This window comes from Vulpes vulpes, chromosome 14 (genome assembly GCF_048418805.1).
Source record: "Vulpes vulpes isolate BD-2025 chromosome 14, VulVul3, whole genome shotgun sequence".
NCBI lineage: Eukaryota > Metazoa > Chordata > Mammalia > Carnivora > Canidae > Vulpes > Vulpes vulpes.
In genome coordinates, this window is record NC_132793.1 from 123,293,781 (window position 1) to 123,313,347 (window position 19,567).

General features: G+C 35.4%; 1 pseudogene; it reads right to left on the reverse strand.

Moving 5' to 3' along the window:
- The window catches only part of LOC112922485 (small ribosomal subunit protein uS11-like), a 148,645-nt pseudogene extending 129,308 nt beyond the window's left edge, over positions 1–19,337 (reverse strand).
- Positions 19,338–19,567: the final 230 nt, after the last annotated feature.

Consider the following 19,567-nt stretch of genomic DNA (forward strand, 5'->3'; position numbering starts at 1 on the left):
TTAAATAGATTGAAAGTAAAAGAATGCAAAAAAATATATATCCTGTAAACAGTAACCGAAAGAGCTGGAGTGGCTATTTTAATACCTGACAAAATAGACTTTCAGACAAGAAATACCACTAGATGAGTTAAAGAAGAAAAGAGATGGGAAATTGGAAAATAATTTGAACTCAATGAAAGTGAAAACACAACATATAAAAATGTGTGGGATGTGACTAGAATATTAATTAGAGGGAAATTTATAGATTTCAAAACCAATATCAGAAAATAAGTAGTCTCCAATCAATAACCTAATCTTCCATCTTAAGAAACCAGAAAAAAAGGAAAAACAAAATCCAAAGTAAGAAGGAAGAATGAAATAGTAATGATTACAGAAGAAATTGATGAAAGAGAAAATAGAAAACTATAGAAAATCAATAAAATTTAGAGTTAATTCCTCAGAAAGATCAACAAAATTGATAAACCTTTAATCATACTGACAAATAAAAAAGAAAGAAATAACAAAATACCAAATTAAAGTGAAAGAGGAAACATTACTAGACTCTACTGAAATGAAAAGGATTGTAAAGATATATTATAAACAGTTTAAAATCAACAAAATAAACAGTTCAAGTAAAATGGAAAAATTCTAAAAAGGAGCAAATTGTCAAAATTGACTCAAGAAAAAGATAGAGAATCTGAATAGATATAAAATGAGTAAAGGAATTAAAATTTAAATTCTTCCCCCAAAGAAAGCCCAGACCAGTTGACATTTATGGTAAATTCTAGAAAACATTTGAAGAACCAACACCATTCATTCCTTTATGAAACTCTTTCAGAAAAGAGTGTATGTGTGTGGGGGGAGGGGGGGAGGGAGTAATTTTTCACCTCCATTTATAATGCCAGTAACAAAGCCAAAGATAATATAAGAAAATAAAACTATAAACCAATACTTATATCCCTCATGATCATAGATGCAAATATCCTTAACAAAATGCTAGCAAATCAAATCCAGAAAAGAATTAAACACTGGGATTTATAGCAGAAATGCAAAATTGTTTTAATATATAAAAATCAATTAATGAAATGACTACTTTAATAAATTAAAGAACAAAAACCACATGATTCAGTCATTAGATACAACACAAGTATTTGACAAAACTCACCACCCTTTTCCAATAAAAACTCTGACCAAACTAGGAATAGTAGGGAACTTCTACAACCTGATAAAGGTTATCTGTCAGAAATTAAACCAAAACCAAATCACAACAAGCAAGCAAAAAAACACAGTTAGCATTATACTTAATAGTGAAAAAATAAGTTCCTTCCCTCTAAGATGGGGAACAAGGCAAGGGTGTCTACTCTAGCTACTTCTATGGCACAATGCAATAGGTACAAAAGATGTATCTAGGTGTGGATTTTACACTGAGGGGAGGTATCCCCTATTTGATTTCATATCTTATGAATGCCTTGGGTTTGTATAAATTAAGAATACAATGAGATGATATTCCACATACAACAGATTGGCAACAATGAAAAAGTTGCAATGACAATTGCAAGTGTTAATTGCAATGACTATTTTGAATTCTGGTGGGAAGCAATGTGCTAATGGTTTTATATATTGGAACAACCAATTTAGAAACCAGTTTGTCCTTCTCTAGTAAAATTAAAGAAATACATTTTCTATGATACCAGCAATTACAACTCCTACATATATACCCTGAAGAAACTCTTGCATATGTGTACCAAGCTATAAACATAATGTTTATAGAAGCATTGCAGGCTAAATACTGGGAATAATCCAAATGTCCATTAACACTAAAATGAATAAACAAATTGTGGTGCGGTTACACTTCAATGAAAATGAGAAAACCAAAACAAAACTGTAACACAAAGATAAATCTCACAAATATTAAGATGAGACAAGGAATCAAAACTCAAGAGTATACATGATACATGTTCAATTTACAGGTTTTAAAATAAATCATATTACTTTGGGATGAATACATGGATGGTGAAACTTACCAGTGGGAGAGTCTGCGTGTGTGAATCCAAGTGTCGGTTCTTGAATTTCCCATGAAAAGATGTACAGTGAGGATCTGAGCTCAAATAAAGACAGCTGGGAGGGAAGTAGCAAGCACAAAGCAGTGTAAACACTTAAGGTGGGGCAGTGGGCAAGTTCTGTGAGGTGGAACTGGCCTGAGGTTGTTTTGGGATTGGATATTTGTTGGGTCTTTATGGACTGGGGGTCCATTGGGTGATCTCTAATGGTGACCACTTCCAATCCTTTGGGGGACTCCTCCCACAGATTGGGAGGGGGATTTGTTGACCCTATAAGACCTATTAAGAACCAACATGGCAGCCTTTTTCCATGGGTTGGCGGCTATAATCCTAATGGAAATGCATTAAAATGACTCTAGGGGCTACCCTGGGGCAGAGGTGGAAGAGCAGAGTGCATCTCTTCCAGGATTTTGGAAGCCACAAGGTCAGGAGGTTGAACCCCGCACACCCCCCACCCCCAGGCTTCTAATATGTAACATAATTATCACTGTCATTGCCTCCCGTTCTTGTCTAACTAACTGCCTAGTTTTTCATTCCTCCCTAAAGAATTTTGGACTCTGCTTCAGGCCACTGTCATATCTAGCTTCCACCTAGCAACTATTTAAAGGCAAGGAATCAATTATCACAACATTCTAGAGAGTAGTTGCCTTTAAGGGGATTGCAGGATCTTCAGATCTTGAACAAGCACATGCAGGATCTTAGGAAGGGTTGGTAACATCTTACTTCTTAATTTAGATTATATTATCATTTTGCTGGTGAAAATATGTGAGTTCATGAAATTGTGTTATATGGGTATTAGCTTTATGTTAAGGTAAACACGTGCATTTTTTTGTGTTTTTAAGAATGCGAAAATGTCTGATGTAATAATGGAGCAGCACTTTAAAAAAAAAGGCAGTACTAGCAGGTGAATTTTTTAAATGATTTGAGCAAATCTCACCATCATTGAAGTTATATCTAGAACAAAAGGTAAAATATTAATAATAATGTTAAAGCTGTTGTCTTATATAATTAAGAAAATATGGTCACAAACTTTAATAAGTAGAATGATACTCATTTAGAGATATAAATTCTGTTAGGTTCAGGAAAAAAATGAAGCTTCATTTTACAGTCATACCTTATTCACGTTGACTTGATTTAAAAGGATTTTCTAGGATATGAGAAATCAGTTGTGATATTCACTCTAATGTTTCTATTGTGCTTCTATACAACGTGATCAAGATTGAAATTATCCAAACATAGGTCACTTTCATGGTATTAACTAATGCCTTAGAGAGTATATAATAAATCTGGTCTTTTGGTAAATCAACTTGTAAAGTCACCCACACACGTGTGTTCTAATGATGTTAGCATTTGAGTAAAATCTTCAGAGATTATTGAAGTTTTGAGGTTGAATACCTCCATTTTTTTTTTCTTGGAGTTAAAATGAAAAAGTCATAGTGATTTGGACACCATAATATAAATTATGTACTGGCTCCAAAAACCACATGCTTCTTTAGGAAGCTCAATGAAAAGACTCTGGCCTGGATTCTGGAAGCAACAAAAAAAGGGAAAATCCAATAAAATATAAATATTTTTCCAGATTAAAAAGAGAGGCTATCTGACAATGTTAATGGAGAAGAGCAAATGATGGGAGTAGGAACTTATTTGTCTTTTATTTTAGAATTCAGAATGGGTTTTTATGTATACCACCCACACAATAACTCTGGATAGAGACATGGCATATATCATGCCCATTTTACAGATGAGAATGTGGAAGTTCATGGAGTGTAAGCATTTAAAACAAGATGGCTCAATTACTTACCCTGTTTGTGCACAAAATCAAGAATGAAGGACCAAGAGGCATATGAAAAGTCTCTGGTGTGAGGAAACTTGAGGTGTGTGTGAAGAACTTACCTTATTCACTTACACAAAGACTGATATTCATAATCCATATACATATAAGTGCTAAATATCATATTCAGATTAAGTACTGAAAGAATGTTCAGAGAAAAAAAAAAGAACAGTTCTTCATCACCTTCCCTACTTTTGTCCTTGACATAGTTCTGTACAATAAAAATTGCTCAACATGATACTGATATTGTACTAATAACTTTCATCCAGGAATATAATTAAACAATGGGTAGTCATATTAAAGAAATCAATCTTGACTTTTCAAGGCTGTTTTTATTATTTTCTTTTTCAAAAATTGCTGAGGATTTGGTATGATTAAATTTTAGAATGTGTTATTCTTTTGATATCTTTTCCATAATAAAGTCTAATAATAAAATTGAGCTCTATTTCATTTGCTGAAAATTAATAAGATTTGCTCAGAATCCAATTGTATTTTATATCTCTTTTTGTTGTTTCAATTGATTATAGTGATTATTTTTTATACAAAAAAATGAATTTAATTCATTTTATTATAAATTAAGGTACTAACCCATCAGTAGAAAGTAAATGTTCTAGGAGATAGAAAGAGAATGCTTAAGCATGCATCAAACTTTCTGCTTCCTGGCAATGTATAGTACACTATTTTGTTGGGGAAAAAAAGAGGAATTACTTTACTCATTGTTTAAGGGTGGGAAGATCATTAACCACAGTTAATTTTAATGCAAACTGATTATTTATAAAACAATCATAGGAGAACCATAAAAAAGTATATATGCTTATTTGTATAGATGGATTTTTGTTAAGACTAGTAACTTTGATAATTGCTATGCTTTGAATTTCAGTTCAATAAATATTTCCCAAAGGGGATGCCTGGATGGCTCAGCAGTTTAGTGCCTGCCTCCAGCCCAGGACATGATCCTGGAGTCCTGGAGTCCTGGGATCAAGTGCCACGTTGGGCTCCCTGCATGGAGCCTGCTTGTCTCTCTGTCTGTGTCTCTGCCTCTCTCTCTCTCTCTCTCTCTCTCTCATGAATAAATAAATAAAATCTTGAAAAAAAATTTCCCCCCAAAACATACATATGCCCAGTTGTTGTCTAGAAACAGAAGCTGAGACAAGGATTCTTGTTCAATTGTTCTTAGGGGAAAGAAATGAGGTATGAGGATAGAACAGAGAAAGAAAATTAAGACAGGAAGTAGTTTTGAAAGAGGTTAGTTTTGTTCTGATCATAGGGAAGCCCTAGAGCACCACTTGTAGCATAGACTTTGCCCCACCTTGAAGCAAGGAGGACGCTCTTTGAACCCCCGTGCCAGTCAGTCAGACTGAGGTCAGCTCTATGTGGGTGTAGAAGGTTCCTTTTGCATGATGTCATTTACTGGAAGAGGACTTGGGGCAGCTATGAGCCATCATTTACTTGGCCCTGGGTTTTATAAAAGAAAGCAGAGAAAACTAATTCTTTTTTTTGTTTGTTTGTTTTTTTAATTTTTTTTTAATTTTTTTTATTTATTTATGATAGTCACAGAGAGAGAGAGAGGCAGAGACACAGGCAGAGGGAGAAGCAGGCTCCATGCACCGGGAGCCTGACGTGGGATTCGATCCCGGGTCTCCAGGATCGCGCCCTGGGCCAAAGGCAGGCGCCAAACCGCTGCGCCACCCAGGGATCCCAGAGAAAACTAATTCAAAACTAATAATTGATAATCTGATTTATAGAGTGATCACCGTTTCTTATTTGGGGTTAGAGAGCATATTTTCCAAAGGGGACTTGTTTCATAGTGGCTTTGTGCTTTGGAGTCTGGGGAGTGGCCTCAGAAGAGAGAGTGACATTCCATCACAATTCTTTCATACTACCCACTTAATCAACAAAAGCCATCCTAATTAAGCCTTATCCATGGGATATACGCTCATGGTTTGATGGGTTTGCTCATGCTCCAGGCTTGCCTAGAGCGTTCTTCCCTGCATTCTCCTGTGGGCAAACTCCTACTCATTCTCTAAGACCCACTTCACATGTCACTTTTCCAGTGAACAATGCTTTTCTACATCTTCCGGAAAGAACAATCTATTGCTCAGCCTTTCAATACCCCTGCACTACTTTGATCACATCTTTGTCATTACACAAAGTTCAGGTTTGAGTTTTGCTTATCAGATAAAGTCTTTCTAAGCAAAAATTGTATCTTTTTTCTTTTTATTTATTTATTTTTAATTGAGTATAATTAACATAGTGTTATATTAGTTTCAGGTGTACAAGATAATGATTCAATAATTCTATACATTTCTCAGTGCTCATCAAAATAAGTGTTCTATTAATCCCCTTTATTTTACCCATCTCCTACCCACCTCCTCTCTGGCAACTACAAGCTTGTTTTCTATATTTGAGATTCTGGGTTTTTGTTTATTTGTTTGCTCTTTTGTTTCTTAAATTCCACATATAAGTGAAATCATATGGTATTAACCTTTCCCTGACTGACTGACCTTTCCTTCTTTCCTTCCTTCTTTCCTTCCTTCTTTCCTTCCTTCCTTCCTTCCTTCCTTCCTTCCTTCCTTCCTTCCTTCCTCCTTTCAGTTTAATTGTGTCCCCACAATTAATACTTTGAAATCTTAACCCCTGGGACCTCAGAATGCAACCCTGTTTGGAAATATGTTTGCAGATGTAATTAGTTAAGAAGAGGTCCTGATGGAGTATTGTGGGGCCCTCAACCAACATGACTAATATCCTTATAAAATGGGGAAATTTGGACACAGGCATTGTTTTGTGCCAGTCTCAGCCTATTTTTTTTTTTTACCAATGTTGTAGCTGGATTGGCCTTTGTGGTTCTTATTATGACTACAAGACATCCTCAGCAATAACCATCAGAACACTTTTAAAAAAGAAAAATTTATTATTTATAATTCCTGGAAATTACATGACTCAACTGGGGTTATACAATGAGTTCTGGGGTAGGAGAAGAGAGAGAGAGCACAAGCCTGGGGTTCTGCTTTTATTATGGTCAAGGGAGGACACTTAGAAGTGAGCTCACTCTTTATTGGTGAATCTAATACATAAAAGCAGGAATTTAAAGTGCATGGACAGTTCTCAAAATCAACCAAGATCTCTAAGATAAAGGAGCCTGGGTGCAGGGGCAGCCTAGTTCTTTCTCTAATGTATGGCTGGCAGTATGTTTATTGGAGATAGCCATCTTTGCAGTGGATGTCTCAAAAATCAAAGCTTAAGTCAGGAGCTTGCATTACAAACAGAAAAGCCAACTTAGACCTGCATAGAGAAAAGAACCAAAGAGAGAGGCCTGGAATAGATTCTCTTGTCATAGCCCTCAGAAGGAACCAATCCTGTTGAACCTTGATTATAGACTTGTAGCTTCCAGAACTGTGAGACAATAAATTTTTGTTCTTAAAGCCACCCTGTTTGTGGTATTCTGTTAAGGCAAATGAATTCTATCTATCTATCTATCTATCTATCTATCTATCTATCTATCTAATCTATCAATCAATCATTTATCTATTTATAGTACAGTGCCTGGAATGTAGTTAATGTTTGAGAGCTACAATAATGCCAACAACACAGGAACATAATAAGAGGGTCTCTGCACAGAATACAGTGATTAATAGGTTATAGTCACTCTTAAGCCAAGACTTTTATTCAATTATATTGTGACGGAAAGTTTTTCCTCTTTTCCTCTTATTTGTATTTTATAATTTAATTTCTACAGTTTTCTTATAGTTGATTAAAATTTGTCAGTATTTTACATGAGTTTATTTTGATGAAAATTGATTCATGATATTTTATATCCCTGATGCATATATACGGACAGAAAGGTTTAACAATTGGCCATGTATAATGACAATATCACTCCAGATGGCTTGACAGCAAACATCTCATATTGAATGCTTGTGCCTTAAAAAGAACATTCCAAATTTAGAGGATGATCAGCTAATGATCTTTCTTCTTCTTCTTCTTCTTCTTCTTCTTCTTCTTCTTCTTCTTCTTTTCTTCTTTTCTTCTTTTCTTTTTTTGGTAATTCAGTTGTGCCTTTTTCCCATACTCCCTCTCATATACATATACTTCAACACCTCCTACACATACACCACACATACACAAATAATATGAATGGCATGGAAAGAACATTGGTCATCTATTGTCATCATGACTCAGTATTCACCAATGCATTATAATAATACCACAAAACTAGAACAATATTAGAACCATATTTAGATCTTCCAGATATCAAGATTGGTTAACATTGAAACCTATTTCTTAGTTTAAGTAAAATGTGAAAAATACATCTGCTTCTCAAACAACTTATGTTAAAAATGCTCTTTTGCCGTGAATGTTCTTTTCTTTTAGGTGAGATAAAGCAAAGTTGTGCAATCATATGTGTCTACCAGAATGGCTTGTGTTATGCCTAACTGTAGGAAAAGAAAATAAGATGGAGGGGGCACAATGAAATTGGCCTTATGTATGTATCATTCTATAATATGCAAAAGTTCATTTAATAGTCCTTCTTCCTTAGATTCTAAAAGTGAGAAGTTAGTGATAGGAAAGAAAAAAAAATTGGTGTCAGAGAATAAGCTCACTTTGATAATTATCCAGATCCTGAGGTAGGAACTAGGATTTGGGCAGTGAGGCAAAATGAAAATGTGGGGCTCTTTGTTTAAATAGTATTAAGAATTTTAAGGCAGCAATAGTGGAGCATTAAACTAAGCATGGTCCTTCAGAGCATCGGTACAGTTCACACACCTGTGAAACTGGCCCTGAGAACAGCCCTCAGATAATAGCTAACACTTAGTTTTTCCCTAGAACATGATGAATACTGCTCTAAGTAATTTATAAGAATCAACTCATTTAGTCCTCACATAATCCATGAAGCATGGTCTTTACATATCCACATTTTAAGATTAAAAAAAAAAACCTGAGGCATAGAAACATTACAATAACTTGCCCAAAGTTACACAACTTTGTGCCACAGCAATAAAATCCTGGCATTTTATTTTCAGAGCCATATTTTTAACTACTAGCTATTGTGTCCTTCTAGATAAAAACCTTTCTAAAAAAAACAGTGTCAAATAAATATATTACTTCACGCTGAAGATTCAGCACATAAAAATATTCCCTAGTCTCTATCCTTGTACTGATAACTCTACATAATGGCAGTTTGTGCTTAGAGTAGGCATATTGCCTTCTCCTAATTGGTTGTAGGTCATTAGAACCACCATTTAAAAAGTGTTTTATGTGTACCACTGATTTTATAAAGCACTGGATCCTATTATGATTGTTTAAATGAACTGAGTTAATTTGGTTTTCTTTGATATTACTTATAATGATTCTGTACACATTTGATCTATTTTTTAAAAGCAAAACCGCAATTAATTTTTTTAGGTGTTATGCAATTAGTTGATTAATTTTCTATCAGTTTCTGTGCACTTACACAGTAATCCTGATCACAGCAGGTTATCATCATACAATCTGGACGTGTTATTAATCAAAAGTAGCACAGCTGGAACCCGAAGCAACAAGGGATTCAATAGCACACCCAAAGACCAATTTTAATTACAAAAGAGAATGAGCACCTCAAGTAGAGGCAGTCACAGTTCAGGCAGGCTTGAGTGCAAAGCATTCCAGCTCCTAGGCAACAAGTATTAAGTTTGACATTCTTAAGATGAGGTGACTGATGGAGGAAACTGACCTTGTTAGTGTGGCTCCAGAGAGAAAAGCCAGACAGACTAACCACATGGCCAAGGAGATTTTCTCATTTCTGTTTTGATTTGTGAGAGTGGTAGGGGCCAAAATATCTAACCTGACAGACTCCCAGTACCTGGTGTCTGGTAGATGGTGTAGAACATTGTTCTCCTCTTGGAGAGCTGGGGTGATGGGAATGACCAAATGAGAAGGAGAGCAGCAGAAGGAGCAGCCCTAGTTTTAAATTCTGTTCTAAATTTATTTGGTAAACATTGATTTGAAATATTTATTTAAATTGTAATCCAATCAGATAAGTAATGCCCACAATTTTTAAAATGATGTATTGCTCTTTCGAGTAGAAAATATTTCTTTCTTACAAGGATGTTGTGATTAGACAGCAAACTTTATCATCAGTTGCCAACAGGATACGTCATACTATAGTAGGTGGTAACGTAGTTATTTGTTGAATGAACGCATAAATAAGTGAATGACAAATGGAATGATGATTTGTTTGGGGAGGTGGGTAGGAAGGAGAAAATTTCAGGCTTATTTTGAAAAATAATAGTCTTTCCTTATGACAAAATCTGTAACATTTCTCAGCTAAAGTACTCTGATCATCTTCTGAACATATATTCCTGCTGTTCAACTTTCCAAATATGAAACAGCCTCTGCCTTTTATGTCTTGTGCTGAAGCTTTTCTCTATCATTTTATTGAGAAATATAGATTAGTGGCCTCATAGACCTATAAAAAAGTAGATTATCAATTTGTTTTGAATAAAAGTTGCCTTTAAAAATGTCGTATTTGAGGTCAGTCTAAGAGAAGGCTTACTTCTCGCAGTTGTTTTTTTTTTTTTTTTTCTATTAATCTCCTATATCTCAATCTTTACACAACTGCCTCCATGAGTTTTGTGTAAATATTAGATGGTTTGCCTTTGAACATCTATGAGAAAACATTTAGTTTGCATATTTTATAAAATCATAACTAGAGGGCTACACTTTGCTCTCATTAAATGTTCTCCAAACAATAGGCCTCATGATAAATTTCTGCAAGAAAAAAATGTTGGTGTAAATAAATATCTATACCTTTTGCTGTTGACTGCCTTGCTTCATTTTAAAATAATCATTTAGTTTTATCTATAGATGCCTTTTATTTTTTTAAAGATATATTTTAATCTGTATATACTTCAAATTATTTTATGAATAGGCAAGAGATCTACAATAAGGCAATTGATGAAAACTTGCTATTGTTTGGAATAAAGGGAGTCATGGTATAAAAAACTTATTGCATGGATTGGGATAGCTTGAGCTCCATGCTAGCTATATGATTTTAAGAAAGTTCCTCAGTCTTGGCTCCTGTTTTTCTTTGATAAAATGGGGATATAAATCCCTATATTCAGTAATGTGCTGAAGCTGATTGACTGCAAGAGCTGATGGGTAAATATTCATGAATTTTACAAGCCCACTTCTAAATCATTGGTAGGTTGAAATTGGCCATGGTTGGAATATCTATGCCACAGAAATTGTCATGTACTATAAATCAGGACTTTAACAAAAAATAAAGCAGCTTATTAGTATACCAGTGCTCACTATTATAAAGAGCAAATGAGCAAATAAGATAATGTATATAAAAGTGTTTTCTAAACTTCAAAATTCTATGCTTAAAAATCAAAGTAGTGAGGCAAAGAGACTTATCATTGAATTGTGTCACATGTTTCTCAATTATTACTTAATCCATAATTCAAAATGTCTGATTTTACTTTTAAAAAGTCTTATAAAAAACAATTTGAAATAAAAAAAAAAGTTTATCTCTGAAGGAATATCAGTGGAAAGATAAGAAAGTAAAGTAATACATTTTTCTCTCTTGGAAGATATGAAACAATTCAAATAAATCCACATAAGACAAGAAAGGTAAATGGATTGAGGTTAGCACAGAAGAAAGCAAAAAGTAGTAAATCCTAAACAGAAAGGAAATTGATCAGGAAACTAATTATTGGAAAAATAGTTTATGTACAAAACCTTTTAAATTATGTAAAGACATATTTTTCAGCTTTTATTGAGGTATAATTGACAAATAAAAATTGTATATGTTTAAGGCATACAATTTGATGTTTTCTTATACGTTGTAAAATACCACCATAATCAAGCAAATTAACATATCCATCACCGCACATAGTTATCATCTTCTTGTATGTCTGTGTGTGTATGGTGAGAACACTAAGGATCTATCCTTTTAGCAAATTTCAAATATACAATATGATATTCTTAATTATAGTCATATAACTGTACCTTAGATCGCCAAAACTTACTGATCTTGAGTAGTTGAAACTTTGTACTTTTTATTAATTTTTTTAAGACTTTATTTATTTATTCATGAGAGACACACAGAGAGAGAGAGAGAGAGAGGCAGAGACATAGGCAGAGGGAGAAGCAGGCTCCATGCGGAGAGCCCAATGTGGGACTCGATCCAGGGACTCAATCCAGGGACTCCAGGATCACACCCTGAGCTAAAGGCAGACACTTAACCCCCGTGCCACCCAGGCATCCCAAAACTTTGTACTTTCTAATCAATAGCTTTCCAGATCCCCTTCCTCCAGCACCTGGCAACCACCATTCTACTCTCTGCCTCTATCATTTGGACTATTTTAGATTTCATATATAAATGAGATCATGAGTTTGTCTTTCTGTGTCTGGCTTATTTCACTTAGCATAAGGACTTCCAGGTTCATTCATGTTGTTGAAAAGGTACAATTTTCTTATTTTTTAAGATTGAATTATCTGTTGACAAACATTTACATTTCTGTACATAAACAACAAACTACTTGAAAAGGAAATTAAGGGCAACCCAGGTGGCTCAGCGGTTTAGCACCCCTAATCCCACCTCAGGCTCCCTGCATGGAGCCTGCTTCTCTCTCTGCCTGTATCTTTGCCTCATTCTCTCTCTCTGTGTCTCATGAATAAATAAATAAAATCTAAAAAAATAAATAAAAGGAAATTAAGAATCACATTTACAATAACAACAAAAATAATAAAATACTTAGGAGTAAATGTAACCAAAGAAGTAGAAGACTGTACACTGAAAATGATAAAACATTGATAGAAGAAATTAAAGAAGATACAGATAAAAGGAAAGACATCTTGTATTCATGAATTAGAAGAATTAATGTTATACAATCTCCATATTACTTAAAAAGATCTAAGGAGTAAATGCAATCTCTATCAAAATCTCAATGGCATTCTTTTAAGAAATGGAATAAACAATCCTGAAATTCATATTGTACCACAAAACCTCAAATAATGAAACCAATCTTGAGCAAGAAGAATAAAACTGGAGGCATCACACTTTCTGATTTTAAAATTGCATAAAAACTTAAAACAAGATTAATCTATTTCTTATGTTATTAGAGTATGCTTGCATACAAATGGAGTGGTTGGCCGTTCCCTCTCAAAAATATTCTCCCTCACATGTCTGTGCTTCAGAGGGACACGAGTGATGAGGAATCGCATTCTCTAGGTCTCATGATCCTCAGCCAATGGAGTATTTTTCATTATTCTGGTCCATTTCTTCTCCAATGTCTTCCATGCTGGGTTTCATTTCTTTTCTTTTCCTTTCTTTTATTTAAGATATTTATTTATTTATTTATTTATTTATTTATTTATTTATTATTTATTTATTTATTTATTTGAGACACAGAGAGAGAGGGGCAGAGACATAAGCAGAGGAAGAAGCAGGCTCCCTGTGGAGCAGGGAGCCCCTTATAGGACTCAATCCCAGGACCCCGGGATCATGACTTAAGCCAAAGGCAGACACTCAACCACTGAGCAACCCAGGTGTCCCCATCCTGAGTTTCAACCTTTTTGTTCCTTTCACAATTATTTTTCTTTTTCTTCCCATACTTCCATCTCCATTCTCTTTTGCTCTCTTCTACTTCCCCACATCATTCATTTATTATTCTAGGATATTAAAAAAAACTTACTTCCTCTTTCTTTCAGACATTCCCAATTCCAAGTCTTTACTCAAGTATTCCCTCTGCAAGGGATGCCATACATCTTGGTCTGTAATAGGCTCTGAATGTCCAGACACAATCCATCCTTCATGATCCAACTCATATGTCATCTCTGTCATGGTATTATTATATTCATTTCCTAGGGCATGCTTCAGAGCTTAAAATAACAGAAATTGTCTCTAACAATTTTGGAGGCCAGAATACAAAATTAAAATGTTGTCAGGGCCCCACTCTCTCTCTGAAGGCTCTAAGGGAGAATTCTCATTTATCCCTTCTAGTTTCTGGGACTCCAGTCTTTCTTGGTTTATGGCAACGTAATTTAATCTTTGTTTTCTCCCTTGTGTCTCTGGGTCTCAAACCTTTCTTTTTTCTTATAAGGACACCAGTCATTGGATTAGGGCCCAAATTAACTTTAAAATTATCTAATCTAGAGGTTTTGTGTTTTTTTTTTTTTTTTTTTTTTTTTTTTTTTTGCTTAATTACATCTGTAAAGGCTATAAATTCCCAAATTAAGTCACATTCACAGGTACTGAGAGTTAGGACTTGGACGTATTCTTTCCAACACAGAATTCAACGTGCTGTAAAATTGAGTTCCTTCATTCTTCAGCCAAAAGTTTTATTTTTATCACCTGAATTCTCCTATGGCCTCATCTGTATTTCACCTACGTGATTGTCAAGTTCTGTCCTGAGTTGAAATTATTTGCAAACCTATCTGATTTTCCTAATAAACTATAAATTCTTTAAGGATTGGATTTCATTCATTTTTATCCAAAGTCTGAAACAGACTTACATGAAGGAGTATCTGACTCATTGAATGGATGCTTATAACCAAACACATTGAAATATCATTTGTATGTATTCCTTTAGTCCTAAGGGAGCTATAATTCCAAATCTTTTTGTTCATAAAATATACAATCCAAAAGCATAACCTTGGCCAGAATAATGCATAGTAAAACTATTGTAGATGAATCTACTGTGTTATTGAGCAATATTTGGAACCAAGTAGAATTTGCATCAAGGAGGAACATTCTAATTTAAAGAATTTCTCAGTGTTCATTTTTTGTCAAAGTAAACTTCCAGTGAATAAAAGCTTGTTTAAAAAAAATCCACAGCACAAAGATCTAAATTTCACGTAAATTTTTACAGTCACATGTCAAAAGCTGGTAGAAAGGCTCATTTCTGAAGACAACTGTCATCAGAAGTGACAAGCCTGTCATATAAATTTAGTGGAGATGGAATTTAATACATTACAACTTTAAGCTGGAATTTAGTTTGACATGAACAAGAAGTCAGAGTAGGTACCCAAGTAAGGAACACGTTCCCATCCATGATAATTTAACATGCCTGCTGTACAATTTCCATAACCTTTAACAAAACGTCTCCCCACCCCCCGCAGGATTTACTGATATGCAATCAAATGTAATTTTTCCCCTTCTCAATGTTTCAAGTTTATTGGTTAATATTGCTTAGTCGAATTCGATAACTGCCATTTATCATTTTGCAAATGTGCAATTTATTCACTTATTGCAGGATTTACATTTATTTCAGATCAGATTGATTGGAATTTCAAATCTCTAAAGCTTTAATTTCATCTAGTTGCAATTATGTAAAAAGCATGAGTCAATTTCCAAATAAAATCAGTCTATATTTATACTTTTACTACATCTAGTGGGAGTTGGCTTTTTTGGAACAGCTCCTGGCAAATGTTCTTGTCACTAGACATAAAGATTGTAAGAGAAAGACATTCTGCACTCTCGCCTTATGGTTAGAAAGCTTCCCAACCATTGTTCCACATTTTAAAAAAAGAAAGTCAAATGTTACAAGCTTCTGTAAGTCATAGCCAGACCAAAGTGCTGTCGTGACAGCATGTATTAAGTTGGGAAAAGACAAATTAGTGGTAATTAATCCTTCTGTATGTGAAAGTAGAAATTTACCACTTGAAAGATTGTCATGCAAATGTCACTGGTGACAAAATACCTCTGGCATATTTTCATAAATTTCTCTTGGGGACATTATGAATTTAAAGTAATAAAGAAAAAGCTGCAGGTAAGTTTGTCCATATGGGACCTGGCATCCTACATTCACATCTCTCTCTATGAAAAGGAAAAGTCCAGGAAGATTACTCATGACAGAAGTGTCTGGGGTCAGTGAAGGACTATGATTTGTGGCACAAGTCCTCCTACAGTTCACACAACAGCTGTTTCTCATTTTCCACATGCCTCAATTTCACAAGCAGTTGTCTGTTCTTTAGGGTTTAGAAACATATTTTATGCTTTTTGTGTTTCCTGTACTGTTGGAGATAGGAGGCAGTGTAACTTAATGGATATTTGGAGTCATCCCAGAACTCAACAATTATTCTTGCAACAGGTAGATGGGCCATGATCCAAAGAAGCAATTGGAATTATGACTGTAGTATGGTTGGAAGTTGAAAAAGGTCTTTTTGCCCTCATGGAACTCACTTGTAAAAACAATTAAGCAAATATAAAGCCATTAAATGTTCTGACAGTAAAGTACATGTACTAGGAAAGCTCATGGCATAGGCACACAACAGGGAGGAAGAGCTATGTCAAAGAAGGTTTGGCAGACAAAGTACCTATTAATCTTTGAAGCATTGAGGAAATATGTCAAAGAAGGCTTCACAGATGAAGTGCCTATTAATCTTTGAGGCACAGAGGAAGAAGGAAGAGATTAAATTCCCATGTCCAAAGGCCTAGATACAAGTGTGAACAGATATTCCCACAAATTTGTGGGGAAATGTTCATTTTGTTAAGAAATAGCCATATTAATTCCACTTTACTGATGACAGATCAATAAGGGAAGGTCAACAGTCTAAAAAATGGCACCATTAAATCAATACTCACCTTTTCACTTCAAATTTAACTTCGCATAAGTGTGATTAGGACTTCTCTTTGTCAGATAATACATATTAGTCACAAAACTCTTTGCCTTCATTGGCAAGTCAATCCCAGTACTGTGTTCCAACTACTCCACTACTCCTAGTCTTAAATGTCTATGAATTAAGACCAAATATATTAGGAATAAAGAAACCACTGTAGGAATATCAATCAGAGGGAATTAAAAGCAATGAGTTGTCTATAAAGGTATTTGAAGGAGTGAAATTGTAAAAGAGAAAGGAAAGGTGACTGCAGAAGAAAAAACTTGAGGGGCACCTGGGTGGCTCAGTGGTTGACTGTCTGCTTTCAGCCCAGTCCCCCTTCTGGGGTCCCAGAATCAAGTTCCACATTAGGCTCCCTGCAGAGAGCCTGTTTCTCCCTCTGCCTATGTCTCTGCCTCTCTCTGTGTTTCATGAATAAATAAATAAAATCTTTTAAAAAAATGGATAATGTAAATTCCAAAGTTGATAATAACTATGGACTAGAGTCTAAGCACCTGCAGCCAAGTTGCCAGATACACCATCATGACCAGTTCTGGATCTGCTAAATGGGAATTACTTTGACCATGGCTGGAACTTCTCAATAGGTACTACCTCCATCCATGCTGCTGAACCAAAAATCATCCTACCTGTGCTGTAGACACTGCAATTTCCAACAACCACCACCAAGTGCCATACTATTGGATTCAAAACAAAAAGCTTTTTCTCAATCTTTTGACCTTTCACAAGTCTTCCTATTGGCAGAACGTAGACTTAATAGAAATCCAGCTAGCAACAGATCATAGGAAATGTAGTTGGCAGATGCCCACCCCATCAGTGCTGAGTACAGAAGAGTGGGCATGGGGCCTAAAACTCAGCTAAATCACCTCCTCAACCTATGTTCAAGACTGGAGTGAGACTCAACATGAAATCAACTAAGAGCCAAGATGGAATTTTTGCTGTTTTAAAAATAAGATTTAGCTGAGTAAAAGTTATACTAGAATCACACTGAGGTTTTAGTTCAATTATACAATTAATAAATATGACTTTCAACTAAATTAAGGGTAGCAAAATACCATAAGGCATTATTCAGGTGTATCTCTGAATGATATTCAAAGCTGAGAGGGAGATACTCTAACAAAACCACACTGAGCCTGGGCTTCAAAATTCTCTTACCACCTTCTATTTTTTTCCCCAACGATAGACACCTGGTGAGGGGTGGGAGGAGGAAAGTGAAGAGGTTTGTTTTCCTGGATCCTCAATCTTGGTATGTATTGGGGTTGGGATCTTTTTAATGATTCTTCCCTCCTCAGCGGTAGGGAAGGTCTAGACCCAGTACCTTTTCCTGCCTCTGTCCCAGGGGTAGAGAGTATTATCTCCTACCTTCCCCCAGCTATACTGGCTCTCTACTGGTGCCCTGAAGGTAGCAGAGTTTGCTGCTCTTGCCACAGAGGTTTAAAGCTTTTATTATATAGTAGGGAGCAGGAAAAAGGATCCTGGGTGGCACTTAATGACTTGTTCATATCCACTGCTATCCCCTCCCCTGCATGCTCCAGGGTAGAAGCTTTCTCCTGTCTTGTACCACCCCAAATCTTTCTTTGTAAACACTCAATGAAGTCCACTGAAGAAGTTTCTGTAAATTGCTAATTTCCCTGTATCTGTGGTTTCTAGTCTTCTATACTATCATGCTAACCAATGCCTGTGGCAATTCATTAAAAAAGAAATTTTAGTGAATTTCTCTTACTTGCTTGTATGTCACTCAATGTCTGTCCCAGGGAAGCAAGTACTCATATCCTTCTCTCCTTGGAAGTATCTGTCTTTACTTAGATTTTAGGTTAGTTGGTTGCTTTGCAACTTTCCCCCTTGTAGGGGTTCAAGAAAAGTTGTGAATTTTTAGGTTATCCAATTTTTTTCTTGTAAATTTGTAGTGATGCTCTTTCACACTCTACATCTAAGCAGAGGCGAGAAACCCACTATATTCTTTTTTTTTTTTACCCACTATATTCTTGATTCACACTTCATTTCTGTGATTAAAGATATTCTGCACGTTTCTCCTCCTTTTTTTAAAAATCTGTGTGGGAAATATCAGAAAGGGAGACAGAACATAAAGACTCCTAACTCTGGAAAAAAAAAAAAAAAAAAAAAGACTCCTAACTCTGGGAAACGACTAGGGGTGGTGGAAAGGGAGGAGGGCAGGGGGTGGGGGTGAATAGGTGATGGGCACTGAGGGGGACACTTGACGGGATGAGCACTGGGTGTTATTCTGTATGTTGGCAAATTGAACACCAATAAAAAAATAAATTTATTATAAAAAAATCTGTTTCTTCATGGATAGTCTTCCTAGTTCAGTGATCCACACATCTTATTTCAATTTACTTTTCTGGTGTTTCCCCCTCCTGCAATGCAATCAATTCTCCCTCTCGCCAATACTGCTGATTAAACTTTCTTAAAGTCTTTCATGATTCATGAACAACTTCTTAAGGAAGTTTGTTGTTGGGCTTTTTTTGGTAGTAATTTTGTATTTTAATAAAGCACTACTATTCTTCATAGAACAATGTTGAATGTGTTGTGGTATCTTCTTAAATTAAATACATAATTGTGCTTAGGAACTTATTCTGGTGATCTTTTCTTTAATTATCAAATATATATATGTATATATATTTGTATATATATATGTATACACATAAATAAACATATAAACATATACTTATATACACAGAGTCTTAAAAAACCTGAGCCCCCAAGTTGGAGGCCTGACCTGGGGTAACTCACTCAAGCTGTCTGAGCTTCACTTAGCTTCCTCAGATTTAAAATGAGAGACAATTATACTATGTACCTCCCCAGAATCCTCCCAACACGACTCTTGCTTGCCTTTCCACATCAGCCATCGTCACTGTCCTTTGAGTGGCCTTTGCTCCAGACACGCCAGCCTCCCTGCCCTTCCCAAATCACAGCAATTATGTTCGTTCATGCCTCCACGCATCTGCGTGTACTGGTGTTTTCTGCCTGAAATGGTTTTGCTTTCCATGCCCACCTGGCGAGCTCCTACCATTCTTTATGTCTCAGCTCAAGAGTTCTGTTCCTTAGGCTTTTCTTGGGTTTCCCAGGCAAAGTTAGG